Genomic DNA, 14,306 nt, shown 5'->3' with positions numbered 1-14,306 from the left:
TGGCACAGGCTTTCTCACATCGTCTCATTCCTTCATAGAAAACTGTTTCTTTACCTCAAATGCCCTTCTAGTGTAGGGGTATCCAGATACTGCTCTGACTTAATACAAAAGCCTTCTTGCATTTGGTAGATCCCTAAGGGTTAAACAGGGCTTGAGACTTGGATAGAATATTGCAGGCTAGAAAGACATCTACAATTTACTCTTATTTCATTAAAGGGATGTTACATTTGGATGGCCATGGGCAGCGGCATACCACCCGAACTGCCTATGTTATAATCCACTACTGATCCAGAAAGCTATGCAACAAAACAACAAGCTTTCAAGAAAACAATGAGCTGTTTTATAAGTGTGAAGCCATCCAGGGGTTCACTTGTGGCATACACACTATCATGGTTTTTGCCAGCATGTCACAATTTTAGAATATATAGGTTTCACGAGAATAATAATAATTCCTTTATTTATATAGCACACAGATTATGTAGTGCTGCACAAAGCTTGCCAAGTTACGAGAAACTGTCCTAAACCAAATTCAGGCTTAAGTATGGGTAGAAACAATATAATGATTCAACATAAAGTTTACTCAATTCACCCTCAATGACAACAAAGGATGTTATTTATGATTTGTCATACAGGACTCCAGTATAGCATTGTGATAACCCTAATATTTTTTTCGGTGCAAGATAGGTTGTTACTCAGCTTTCGTAAATGGGGAGCCGCGCTGAGCATTGGGGAGCCGTGCTGGGCATCAGGGCGTCAGAGGGTGAGTATATGAGTTTATTTTTTTATTGACTCGTATATAAGCCGAGGTGAGGTTTTTCAGCACATTTTTTGTGCTGAAAAACACAGCTTATACACAAGTATATAGGGTACTGCTATTCTGCACTGTATGTTCAGACTGTGTTTATCTGTACATTCAGAATACAAATGTTCATTTTGACATACATTGCTGGTTTATTAAGCTGAGACTTTTCTGGCAGATGAGATAAAAAAACAGAAGGTTTTACTTTACACATCAATAAAACGGTGCAGATGTATATTAATAGATGTATATTGGTAAATTACCTAATATCCTGCCCCCCACCCTTACACACACTACAAAAAACATGAGGTAAAGTGGCCAACCCCTATAAACTATGTTAGATGAAGTTAAAAGAGAACCTGTCAGGGCAGTTCGGGGTACAAAATCAACCACAAGTACTAATAGACCGGCGGTTTAGAGACCTGTATGAGGTTCCTACATGGGCGCAATGAAAAAGTTGTACACTTACCTTCCCTCCAAAGCACCAGACAGTGGTATCGCGGGAGCTTCGTGGCTGATACATGCTATCTGCCATTGGCTGACCAGTTAATAGCTTTGGTATAAATATCATCAGTCTACTGACACCAAGTTACCCCTGAGGAAGCCACAGCAGGTGGCGATACACGTGGGCATTTGCTCACACTACCCCACATGCAAGCCTGAACTAGGTAATATTTGGCTATACTGGTACTTATTATGCTCATACATTTAGGTTATTTCAGTCCTTATCTACTGGGAATTGAGTTACTTGGTTTGTACTTTGTATATTCATATTTTCATTTGTGGCATGCTTGCATCAGTATATACATGGGGATAGTGTGGAGGGGAATTACAATTGGTTGTATTGTAACCAGTGCCTAATTTTGCACAGATTTGTTAATGTGCATTTTAAGTGTTTTTATTGCTGTTTCTTTAATAAATTTGTGATTTTTCTGTGAAGAATCTCATAATCTCCTATACACACAGGCTGCAGGGGGCGCTAGCACCAGGAAGCATATCATTATACAGCCTCACACCATTATACAGGCTGTCAGTCAAGCACTGGGGGTGTGGCTGTGCCTCCCACTCATGAATAAGCCGGACAGCTTGAATATGCTAATGATTCATTGGACATTTCACAGGTCATTTGCATACAGCTTTAGGACCTCATTGCTTAGGGTTTACAGGCATGTAGAGGGACAATGAAGGGATAGAGGCAATACTTTCTAATAGCAGTTTATGAGAATATATTTAGTTTAGGGGGTTATTTTGCCTGACGGGTTCTCTTTAAAGTGGTGCAGGGAACTGTCTAATCTGTGAACATTCTACCTTTCAATAAATGTGCTGAGAAAAAAACAGCAGACTAGGTCTAATAATTCAGCATCTGATATTCCACCAAATCCAATAATATCACATTTGTTTCCAGCACAGAACTATAAAATAGTTTATACTCTTTCAAGATCAGAAGCAGAAAATTAAGGGTTTAACAGATTATGACACTGCACAATGGCAGATATAAAAGGAGAACATTATATTTTATACTTAGAAGTAAATAGTTTTATGATCCAGAATTTGCAGGTGGCTGCACAAGTGGATGGGCAATCATGTGACAAAAAGAAAGGCATTCTTACTGGGTAAGCCCAACAAATGCAATAAATATAATATTTTCTGAGTAGTAATGTGAATCTTTTAGAAGTGTGATCCAGAAATAATTTTAGAAAATGCACACATGTAATATGAGAATGAAAAAGACAGTCCATGTGTTATTTATTCTCAATGTGAACTGAAAACTGACAGCTGGGCCCACATACAATACACCCTGATGGGAGCTGATACAAGTCCATCTAGGTTAGATATAGTAGGACCCCCCAAATATATGCATATCATTTTATGCTCAGTTTAATTTAGTAACCTGGTCTATAAATAAAAATAGCACAGTGGGTGCATATCTTGAATTTATTAGTGTCTGTATCAAGTAATCAAGTAAATCCATATTATTTGCCAGTGGCAGCAATACCTGCTCTTCTAGTAACTAATTAAAGCAATAGTTATCCATATGGAAATTCTACAAATTAATCTTTGGGTCACCCAGTCACCCAGCAACTTGCAAGCTGTATTCTTTCCATCTGTCTTTCCCTTGTTTATTAATCTTTGACACATTGGCCCCTCTCTAGTTCTGCCAGAATCATCCTGGGTAGCAAACAAGATGGTAACATTAACATCTCCCACAAGGGGTGTCACCCAGCATCCTCGGACTCATGTGAAGCAGGATATACAGTTTTGCAGAAATATAGTACAATAATATTGGATTGTGGAAAATGTAAAATTCAGCTCCTGTGGCTTCTTTAAAGGGGTATTCTCAACTGGGCATTGACATTTGATTTAATTCCCCTGCTATATACATTTCTTCAAATTGAATTCATTAAAAATTACCTTTGTAACGATAATGTCCCACAAATTTAGCTATGTTGCCTAGAACAAGATTGTTGTCCTTGGGTACAATCACCTATGCTGGAGTGATTGCACAAAGAACAAATAGTTGTTGCATATGAATTGGCCGGAAGTTACTGCATGTCCTACATTACCTGTGGTAATGACTATTGAATAAAGGTAGGAAGGCAGTGCTAAGAAGCACATGTTTGGCCACTACTTCCAAGGTGCGAGGGTGGTTGTATCCAAGGACAGCTGTCGCGTTTCTAAGGGACAACATGATTTATAGGAAATTGGCTTCACTTTGGGGCATTTTTAAAAAATTACATGCGGTTGAAGAAATATTTATACCGGTATATGAATTACATTAAATGTGAATGATCATATGGGAATACCCCTTTAATGATGGAAAGGACATACAGGCAGTCCCCGGGTTATGTTGAATTTGTATACAAGTCGAAACTGTATATTTCATAACTGCAGGTCCAGGCAAAAAAATTTTTTTGTCCCAGTGACAATTGGATTTTCAAAATGTTTTGCTGTAATGGGACTAAGGATTATCAGTAAAACTTCATTACAGACACCTCACAGCTGATTATTGTAGCCTGGGTCTAAAGTAAAGCATTCAGAGAACTTCACTAGAGGTCACAGAGGGCAGAGCAGTCCGTCTGTAACTAGGGGTCATCTGCAAGTCAGGTGTCCTTAAGTAGGGGACCAACTGTAAACCAAAAATATTACAGAAAGAAAAACTAAATCTTGAAGTGGAATGTGTGCCTTTTTCTGCTCCTTCTCCTACACTGATCAATTGTATGTGAAACTTTTCTGTGGCAAGGCCACTTCAGACAGACAGACAGAGAGGCTAATAATTCCGGTCTCTGAGACGATTAGAACATTTAGTGGGCTGCTTGTAAAGAGTTAAAGCATAACTCTAAAGTTACCTGCTCAAAAATAGCTTTAGCACAGCTGGAGAGAGCCTTTGACACCAATTCCAACAATACCTGCATCATGCTGCTGGCTTCTTCCTAGCCTGAGATCCATTGTGGTATATCTAACAGTCCTTTTTGACAAATTATCTTCAGCTTCTGCTAAGGGCACTGAGGTCAGAGCATCTTTTCCTAACTTCCCATAAGGCTGGGCTCTCCTCTAATGCATTACTACTAGCAGCCCAGCCGCTGAATAATCTTGATAGTGTTGCTTCTGTTGCACAAATGTGACCCTAACTTGACAAATTCAAAGTCAGTTTTACATCTTCACATCCTTACTTACAAGCATTACAGTTACAGTGACATACAAACACATATACACCTATGCACTGTTTCAAAGCTAGACCTAGAATCTACTAAATCCTTATGACTACAATACGTACTAAATGCTAAGACTGATGTGTAAGCCAGGCTGTTCAGAAGATGCCATCACTTCTGGGGAGTACAGAGAATGGAGGAGACATAGCACTCACATCTAGTGTTTTAGAGTGCTGTGCTGAGTCCCCCTTCTTTTGACTGACCCAACTATAGGCTTGTTTTGTGGGTAAAGCAGGCTTATGGATTATATTTAAAAACTGTGATCTATTTATTTTTATGGTAACATAATACCCTCTTTATTAATATAAACTGAAAATAGAGGAAACAAATTGTCACTAGAGGAGCAGGTGTGTTTAATGTACTGGAAGGGTTTTATAATTTTTTAGACACAAAGTATTTCCTGCAGTTTAGTGATCTCTTGTAAAGAAACAGGTGATGCCATAAATGAAGAGAGCCATCTCTGATAAGAGACAGTTGTTAGGAGAACTGAAGCATGAGCCTGTCAATAATGTAACATGTGACAATCAATGGAGCTGAATCCAAGAGCAATGAAATGCCAGTAATAATTCTGTACTTCAAATACATCTGACATATTAATTGCTAGTCTATCACATTTTCGGCCATTCGCTATGTTACAATTTGACTCTGAGGATTTAGCTGTCAGCTTTGGTATGAACATTTTATATTACCTTAAGACAAAAGTGTCAAGTGAAAATTCCATGATGAATCAATTCCCAAGATTCATACATTTAGCTCCATCTTCAAACATATAAATGATTCAATGACAAAGTCTGTTCCTCTAGAACACATTTTTTTTCAAAGTTACATTCCAATTCTTACAAATCACTATCATCAATATTTTTCAAACTTAAACTTAAATATTCATATTGCTTCATGTAGCAGCCAATTCAGGTATTCATATAACTGTTTGCAATGGTCACGCCTATCTGCTAGTGAGCACCCATCACAGAACCCGCAGAAGCACCCATCAATAAAAACAGCTACATAGAGAAGGCCCCCAGACTAAAGGCTCCTATAATACTTCTAGTTTTCCTTGAACATTATTCTGTGTTCAGATCATAGTAGCTATGTAATCCACCCCAACACCACAACTGGTAACACCCAGTTGTCAATCAATTCTTAATTTCCTAGGAAGAACAATATAGAGTTATAAGAAAACTGGCTTTGGAACTGATGTTTAAAGGGGTATTCCGGGAATATGAATGTCGGATACAAAAACCCATAATGCCATAAACTGAAAGCTCAATGTCATTAGTCAGAAAATGGAGCTTAAATAGTTTGATTTTGTGATTCACAAAATGCTATGGGCTTTCTAAAGTAGGTGGAGTTATCACTAAGATGGCCACCACTGGAAACTAAAAGTTCAATCATCCTTTAGTTCTCAGTAACACCTCCTTGCTCTTATACTTTGCTCCCAGTGATGATGTAACATACTGTCTTGCTCTGTTACCACAGTAATGATGTGTGAAACTGCCATCGCTGCATATTATCTTACTGACATGAGGTCTCACCACAACACTGGCCATACTTGATGCACTGCAACCAACAGACTACAGCAAAACATAGTGGTGATCACATGACCTGCCCAGGCAGGTGCAGGACATGTGACCAGCGGCCATCTTCTGTTCTGTGTCTGCTCTACGCGGAGAAAATGAACGGAATGATTAAAGGGCCAGTAGCATTTTAATTCTTCATTACAGTGTATGTCCACAGCATTTTTCTGCTAAGAGGAGCTAAATTCTAAATAACTAATTACATATTAGCTTACATTATAAGGACCCATTCATATATGAATTACGGTACTACGATTCCTGGAATACCCGTTTAATGAAGAACGATTGGTAAGATTTTATGCCTAAGTACATGATAGGGTTGGCCACTTTAAAAAAGTTACCAATATACACTCACCGGCCACTTTATTAGGTACACCATGCTAGTAACGGGTTGGACCCCCTTTTGCCTTCAGAACTGCCTCAATTCTTTGTGGCATAGATTCAACAAGGTGCTGGAAGCATTCCTCAGAGATTTTGGTCCATATTGACATGATAGCATCACACAGTTGCCGCAGATTTGTCGGCTGCACATCCATGAGTGCCAAGAAAATATTCCCCACACCATGACACCACCACCACCAGCCTGAACCCATTGATACAAGGCAGGATGGATCCATGCTTTCATGTTGTTGATACCAAAATCTGACCCTACCATCCGAATGTCGCAGCAGAAATCGAGACTCATCAGACCAGGCAACATTTTTCCAATGTTCTACTGTCCAATTTCGATGAGCTTGTGCAAATTGTAGCCTCAGTTTCCTGTTCTTAGCTGAAAGGAGTGGCACCCGGGGTGGTCTTCTGCTGCTGTAGCCCATCTGCCTCAAAGTTCGACGTACTGTGCGTTCAGAGATGCTCTTCTGCCTACCTTGGTTGTAACGGGTGGCGATTTGAGTCACTGTTGCCTTTCTTTCAGCTCGAACCAGTCTGCCCATTCTCCTCTGACCTCTGGCATCAACAAGGCATTTCCGCCCACAGAACTGCCGCTCACTGGATGTTTTTTCTTTTTCGGACCATTCTCTGTAAACCCTAGAGATGGTTGTGCATGAAAATCCAAGTAGATCAGCAGTTTCTGAAATACTCAGACCAGCCCTTCTGGCACCAACAACCATGCCACGTTCAAAGGCACTCAAATCACCTTTCTTCCCCATACTGATGCTCGGTTTGAACTGCAGGAGATTGTCTTGACCATGTCTACATGCACTGAGTTGCCGCCATGTGATTGGCTGATTAGAAACTAAGTGTTAACAAGCAGTTGGACAGGTGTACCTAATAAAGTGGCCGGTGAGTGTATATTTGGATAAAATTCTGCACCATTTTCATGAAATCAGAAGCCACAGTCCTCCTTCAGAAATGCCTTCCTGCTCAGCAGCCTGCTGCTCCCATCCATAAGATGGCAGGAGATGGAGGGTCATGTGACCAACACTCCAATGGGCACTCCTCTACATCGTTCTGTGGGCTATCTGAGATCTAATTTCCCTGTTACACTGTCTATCACAGTGAGGTGTTATGAGAAGTTGTTTGATGAAGCTTCAGCTTTGATAAGCATAGGAAGGAGTAACAGCCTAAACAGTTTGAGTGTGTGGGGGGACATCCCATAGATGGAGGACAGATCAAGCCAGAAGCTGAATCAGTGCAGTGTCTGCCCTGTACACAACTTCTCTTTTCAGATCCCATCTTGAACATGGGAGCAGCAGGTAGAGCAGAAGGTATTTCTGAGGGAGGCCTGTGAATTCTGATTTTATGAAAATGGTGCAGAACTTTATTTAAATACATATTTGGAAGTCGTTTGATATCATGAATCCTATATGTAATAAAAAGCTAGCAAAAAGAACCCCTTTAACACATATTCATCTTATAATTTACCCTTATTCTCTTTAAAGTATAGATTAACAAGTAGATAGTATTGCACAATAGTACAATATATTTGGCAAGTCTTGTATATAAGGTAACTTACTCTATTTAATTCCATGAAAAAAAGACATTCCAGCAAACAATTAATAATAACTTTAACCCATAGAGAAAAGGTGCATCACCTATGGTACCTCAGACCAAATGGGGATACAACATAACACAAACACTGCAGTTAGAAATATGTAATAATAAATCTTGATTGGTACAATACATACAAGTAAACATGCTTATAAACCACAGGCGGTCATACACAGATGAAACAATGTATGGCAATCTAATTATTTGGAAAGCATTGACCAGAAAGTAGTAGTAATGCTAGAGCATAAGTTTACTTCCATGTATAACCTGGGATTTCTCCTTTGTCTGTGCACCACAACTCGTGGTTTATAAGCAGTTTTACTTATATGTATTGTACCAATAAAGAGTTATTATTACATTTTTCTATCACCAGTGTTTGTTTGGATTTATTAGGGGGTACCAAAGGAGATATATTGTGCTCTGTTAGCCAAGCAAGTTGGTGTTGATATTACATGGGGAGGCACTGAGCCTTAAAGGACATCTACCACCAGGATGAAGGATTGTAAGCCAAGCACACCGACATACTGGTGTGTGCCCTATCTTTCAAGATCTGCTCTTCTTTTAGCTTCTTATGCCCTTGTTTTTAAGAAAAAATGCTTTAAAGGCTATGCAAATGAGCCTGAGGGGCTACAGGCTCCATTAACAGCTATGGAGCCTGTAGCCCCTCAGGCTCATTTACATAATTTTAAAAGGCATTTTTTGTAAAAACCAGGGCATAAGAAGCTAAAAGAAGAGCAGATTCTGAAAGATAGGGCACATACCAGTATGAGTGGTTGTTAGCTCATCCCCCATTTTGCTCTCTCCTTTATAGAAGTTTGTTCTAGAAAAGGTGGTAGCATTACTGACAAGTCTATCCTATTATTGTTCCCAACATGTGGATGGAGAATAAGGTAAATGTGGTGCGCATTAGGTATACAGTTATCAAATAACACAGGGCAAATAATCAATATCATCAGTGCATATACACAAATCTATATCCAGATATAGAGTAAAAATGAGCTGAAGGTAGGCAATTTACACTGCAGAATGTATAGACATTCGGTATAATGAGGACTCTAGGTAATAAGGATAGGATAGATGACATTATCTCTGAGTAAGCTGCAATTATTTATATTCATAAGCTTTGCCGAATGTTATACAATATTATGTTGAATGACATGCTCCGCTGTATAAATCCTGTGCTTCCCTTATATAGCTCTTTTTAATTATACTAGTTATCTGTGAGATCATCTTTAAAATGAAAAAATGTGGCAGTGACACATAAGCTAGGACTTGCAGAATGACGTGTTACTTTTACCCAGTACAATCGCTGGGATATCACATTTATATAATACTAGCTGTAGCTCCCGGCTTTGCCCGGGATAGTAAATAGCTGCTCTTAGCAATAACAAAATAGAATGGGTTAACAAAAAATATTTTATATGTATCTCAGTCCAGTGACCGTCAGTCCCCGACACTCTCAGCCTAGGTCTAGCCGCCCCCCCTTCTGTCCCCAGGTCTAGTCCCCCCCCCCCCTAAGTCCCCAGGTCTAGTCCCGCCCCCCCCCCTAAGTCCCCAGGTATAGTCCCCCCCCCCCCTAAGTCCCCAGGTATAGTCCCCCCCCCTATGTCCCCAGGTCTAGTCCCCCCCCCCTATGTCCCTTGGTATAGTCCCCACCTTTAAAAAGTCACAAAATGTAAAATATATCCTGGTCTTGCTTATCATTTATCATTTATGTTAAAGAGTTTTGAAACACTTTTATGAATAGTAATGCAAAGTGGTATGGTATAATGAAAGGGACGTCCATTAACAGTTTAGCAGATTCCCTTAAAACTAAGTTGGGAGTTCTGAAACTGTTTTCCTTTTCCCACTTAAAACATATTTGCATATTTCTAGAATCCCCTGGTGGAGCATCAATGGCTATAAGTCTCCACACAAGGTCTTAACTGCCAACTCTCCGCAGAACACTTACTTCCTGACTAAAACCTTTAACACAGTTTTCTGCAGTGAACTAGGCCAAGAGATATCAGTGGCGTCCATCCCACATTAATACCGTATATACTCGAGAATAAATCCGATGCCCTCCACAGGTCCTCTTCTGTCTTCTGAAGCTATGGCTCCAGGTCCGTCTCCGGGTCTCTTCTGCATAGCACACACAATGACGTCAGCCGCTTGCCGACATCATAGTGTATGTGCCGCCATCGACACACACTACGATGTCAGCAAGTGCCGGCCGTCATGGTATAAGTGATGGCAGCACACAGGGACCCGGAGCTTTCGTTGGGAAGGTGAGTACAGAGTTGTTGTTTTTTTTTAAACAGGCTGGCCATAGGGGGCTGCTGACCATATACAAGGGGGGGGGGGGGCAGGCACTGGCTATATACTAGGGGACAGCAGCTTTTACTTGGGTCAGCTTATACTCGAGCATATACGGTAGGTTAAAGATGCAGTATCCATACAATCAAACAAATAATTTGTGAGTCACATGGCATGCTATACTGTACCATCAGCAGTCTGGCCCTGTACTAGTGCATAATAAACTTTAATTTAATTTTAAAATTAATTTAAAAAAAATATCCCAGGAATTTTCAGATCTAAAAAAAACCCTATATTAAATATAGGGAAACAATAAAAGTAAATTATAAATGTTATGTGCTCCTTTAAACAGCTCATTTAGGCTGCAGTATCACATGGTTGGATTCCCTTTACACAATCAATAGCAGAAATTTGACTTTGACTTGATATGAATGAAGTCAGGAAATTCTGGTGAGTGTTTCTTTAACACCGGTTGCTAGAGGTAAAGATGATCTAGTTTTTATCAGACGATTGCTGAGAGAAAGATAGTGCTAATAATAATTCAGAGCACAAGAGGAGATGAAACCATTAGCTGATGTGTGATTGTTTTGCTTCCAGTTCACAATGTTGGCAGGTGCGGAGCTGAAAAGGCTGAGAACGCCAACAGCTCTCCTCTTGCTCATTGCTGCTTTTGGGAGATGTAGAAGATAAGCAGTGTATGTGACAAAACGCAGCCCTGGCACACATCGAAATACAGAGGGCAAACCTAAGACATGGAACAACAAATTCTGCTAGGGAATTATTAGCCCCCCTGAAAGCTGAGCCTGCACACATTCTCTGGCCTGTGTGCAATCACAGCTGGTAACACAGACCCAGAGGCTACAGCCAAGGTTAATGATAGAACAGAACCTCCTCCCGACAGAATATTCCCATAAAGCAAACACATAGGAAAATTTATTATGCTCAAATATGAAGACACAAATAAGCTAAAAAAACCAGCTCCAATGAAACTGGATGTTAAAATTAAAATATATATTAAAACAAATGGCAACAGAACACAGCAGTGAACACTTGAGGCCGGAGAATCTCAAGCTAATAACAGCAGATGTTAAAAGGGATTTTCACTGAAGATATAAAATGACAATAGAATCATAAATCATAATTTAGTAAAAAAAAAATAAATTTGTATTCATGCGACTTCCTACTTTTATTTTGGTGACAAAAGAAAATGCGGCTTTATTGGTTGCCACTTTTGAATTAAAGTTGTTATGTAAGTAAGCGACAGTTCAACAGAATAGAAACCAAATCTTGAACTAAGAGGACTTTTAATATGTGTATTTTTTTTAAACCAGGGCATAATAAGCTAAAACCAGTGTGCTTGGTTTACAATCCTTCATCCTGGTGGTAGATGTGCTTTAAGAACTTCCGACCTGCACACAACCTCTTATTACAAAAGGACCTCTCTGTGCATTGGTGATTTGTGTTGCATTAAAGTCGGTGCGATTGCGTCAAAATCCGATTGTGTGCACCAAAAACCCCAGTTAAATGCAGCACAAAACGGAAAAAGTCTGGAAACCCAAGAGAAATGCGTTCCGCGGACCCTTAGTAAATGTGCCCCATTATGACTAAACAAAACCTATATAAACTTGGTAGCCACATAATCGTACCAACCCAAAGAATAAAAGGAAGGTGGCATTTGGAGCACAAAATAAAAGTCGTAAAAACAAAACCCACAAGAAAAAGGCGCATAAGCATTTTTTTTTTATCAAGTTCACTGCAATTGGAGTTTTATTCCCACTTCCCAGTACACCCCATGAAAAATTAAATATTGGCAGTAGGAAGTACAATTGAGGATGCAGAAAACAAGCCCTTGTAAAGCTCCATACATGGAAAAATAAAAAAGTTAGGGATTTACTAAAAAAGGGGATAAAAAAATGAAACGTAAAATAAAAAGAGGACAGAGGTGGGAAACTTAAATCATCTGCTCTGTACAGGCGGTCCCCGGGTTACATACAAGATAGGGTCTGTAGGTTTGTTCTTAAGTTGAATTTGTATGTAAGTCGGAACTGTATATTTTATCATTGTAATCCCAGCCAGAACTTTTTTGGTCTCTGTGACAATTGGATTATAAAAATGTTGGGTTGTCATAAGAATCAGGATTAACACTAAAGCTTCATTACAGACACATTTGATAACAGTTACAGCTGATTATTGTAGCCTAGGACTAAAGTACAATAAATTACTAATATCCAGTGGTCCGTTTGTAACTAGGGGTCCTATGTAAGTGGAGTGTTCTTAAGTAGGGGACTGCCTGTATATACATTTCTTGAATTGCATTTTATTAGAATATGTGTCAATGTGAAGATAATTACCCATAAATGTAGCTTTGTTGTACCATAGAAATGAAATAGTTGTCTTTGGATATGTCCACCACCTCACTCTGGTGGAGTTGGCCACTTATACATCATCGAAGCTCCTCCCGACCAACTGGATTAAGCGATCATTACCACAGGATGGCTGTGGGACATGCAGCAATTCCCGGACATTTCATATGTATAAACCATTAGTTTCTTTAATGAATCTCTCCAGCAACGGTGGTCATATCCAAGGACAACGGGCTCATTTCTAAGGGACTATATTATGGGAAATTGTCTTCGCACAGGTTCATATTTTTTAATAACATGCAATTGGATGGATTAAATTAAAAGTGAATGCCCAAATGGGAATACCCTTTTAATCCTATTAGAAATGAATGACTAAATTTTATTCAAGGAGTCACTAGTTGGAGGCGTCTCCATACCTGACACGGCCAATTTAAAAGGTCACATGCCACATCCTTTTAAAATGGGAATGGTAACTGTTATTTCATTGCAGTAGCAAGTATTAAACAAAATTATATTTTAACAAAGTTATAATGCCCCCTTTAAATAACAACAGTTACCTTGGCAGACACAAATAAGTTGTGCTATACAATAAAAGTAAAGAAGTTGTAATTAACACATTTTTATATATATGTAATATTTTTTAAATACATTATTATTTACCTAAACATTTCTATCCTGTGCAGGTCTTGTATACTGTAGTTACTGCATATCCTCATTATGCAGTATTTTGGAAAGATGTCAATAGAGTTGACGTCAACAATATTGGATCTAAGTTATATAGATCTAAGTGTGGCAGTCACATTAGACACTGCTGTAGCCCGCTCATACTATATTTAGTATTAGAAATCAGATAAACAGATCGGATTTTAGGGACTATTGCTTTCAGCAAAGCATTGGCTACTTATGTGCCATTTATGGAACCTTGTCACAGTTTCTTCCAATAAAATTAATTTCATTTCATCATAAGTGGGTTTCTTAGGGGGTTCAGGGCAATGGATCTCTGCAAACTTCAATGAGATGAATAGAACAAATTTTTATTTGCAGAATTCCAATAACAAAAAGCTACCCTATGTGATAGATCCCTTAGGTATATAGCAGACTTTTGTTTCAGCTTCAGGATAGGAATTTTTCTTATAACATTTTCTTCCAGTAGCTGCAATAAAATGATGTCCAAATTCTTTTAGGGCACCAATAAAGCCCCATTCTAAAAGTGTAAAGTCAAAATGTAGCAAAGCAAAAAGGTTCAGCTCTCACAATATATTACCTCCTTGTACCACTGCCCTTTTCAGTTTTTGCATTTCCGTTTATTGCTTCCCTCCTTCCAAATGCCAGTACTGTATTATTTTTTAGTTTACATAGATGTATGAGGGCACATTTTCGACATAAACTGTACTTCCTAGCGGCATCATTTAATATTCCATGCAATGTACTGGGAAGCTGGAAAAACATTCAATATGCAGTGAACGCTATGAAAAAAAGCATTTTCTTGTTGGCTGTTCTTAAGCTGAGTGCATGAAATAAGACTTCCCCTTTATTCTTATAGCTAAATGTACCAAATGTATACTGTATTGTTTTA

At 39.0% G+C, this 14,306-nt stretch overlaps 1 protein-coding gene across 4 annotated transcripts in view; it reads right to left on the bottom strand.

Annotated features, from left to right (window-relative positions):
• The window catches only part of ENOX1 (ecto-NOX disulfide-thiol exchanger 1), a 355,077-nt gene that overhangs the window by 89,503 nt on the left and 251,268 nt on the right, over positions 1–14,306 (bottom strand). The window lies entirely within an intron of this gene.

This window comes from Engystomops pustulosus, chromosome 2 (genome assembly GCF_040894005.1).
Source record: "Engystomops pustulosus chromosome 2, aEngPut4.maternal, whole genome shotgun sequence".
NCBI lineage: Eukaryota > Metazoa > Chordata > Amphibia > Anura > Leptodactylidae > Engystomops > Engystomops pustulosus.
Note: the sequence above shows the minus strand (reverse complement) of the source record. Positions and strands in the feature narration are given on the sequence as shown.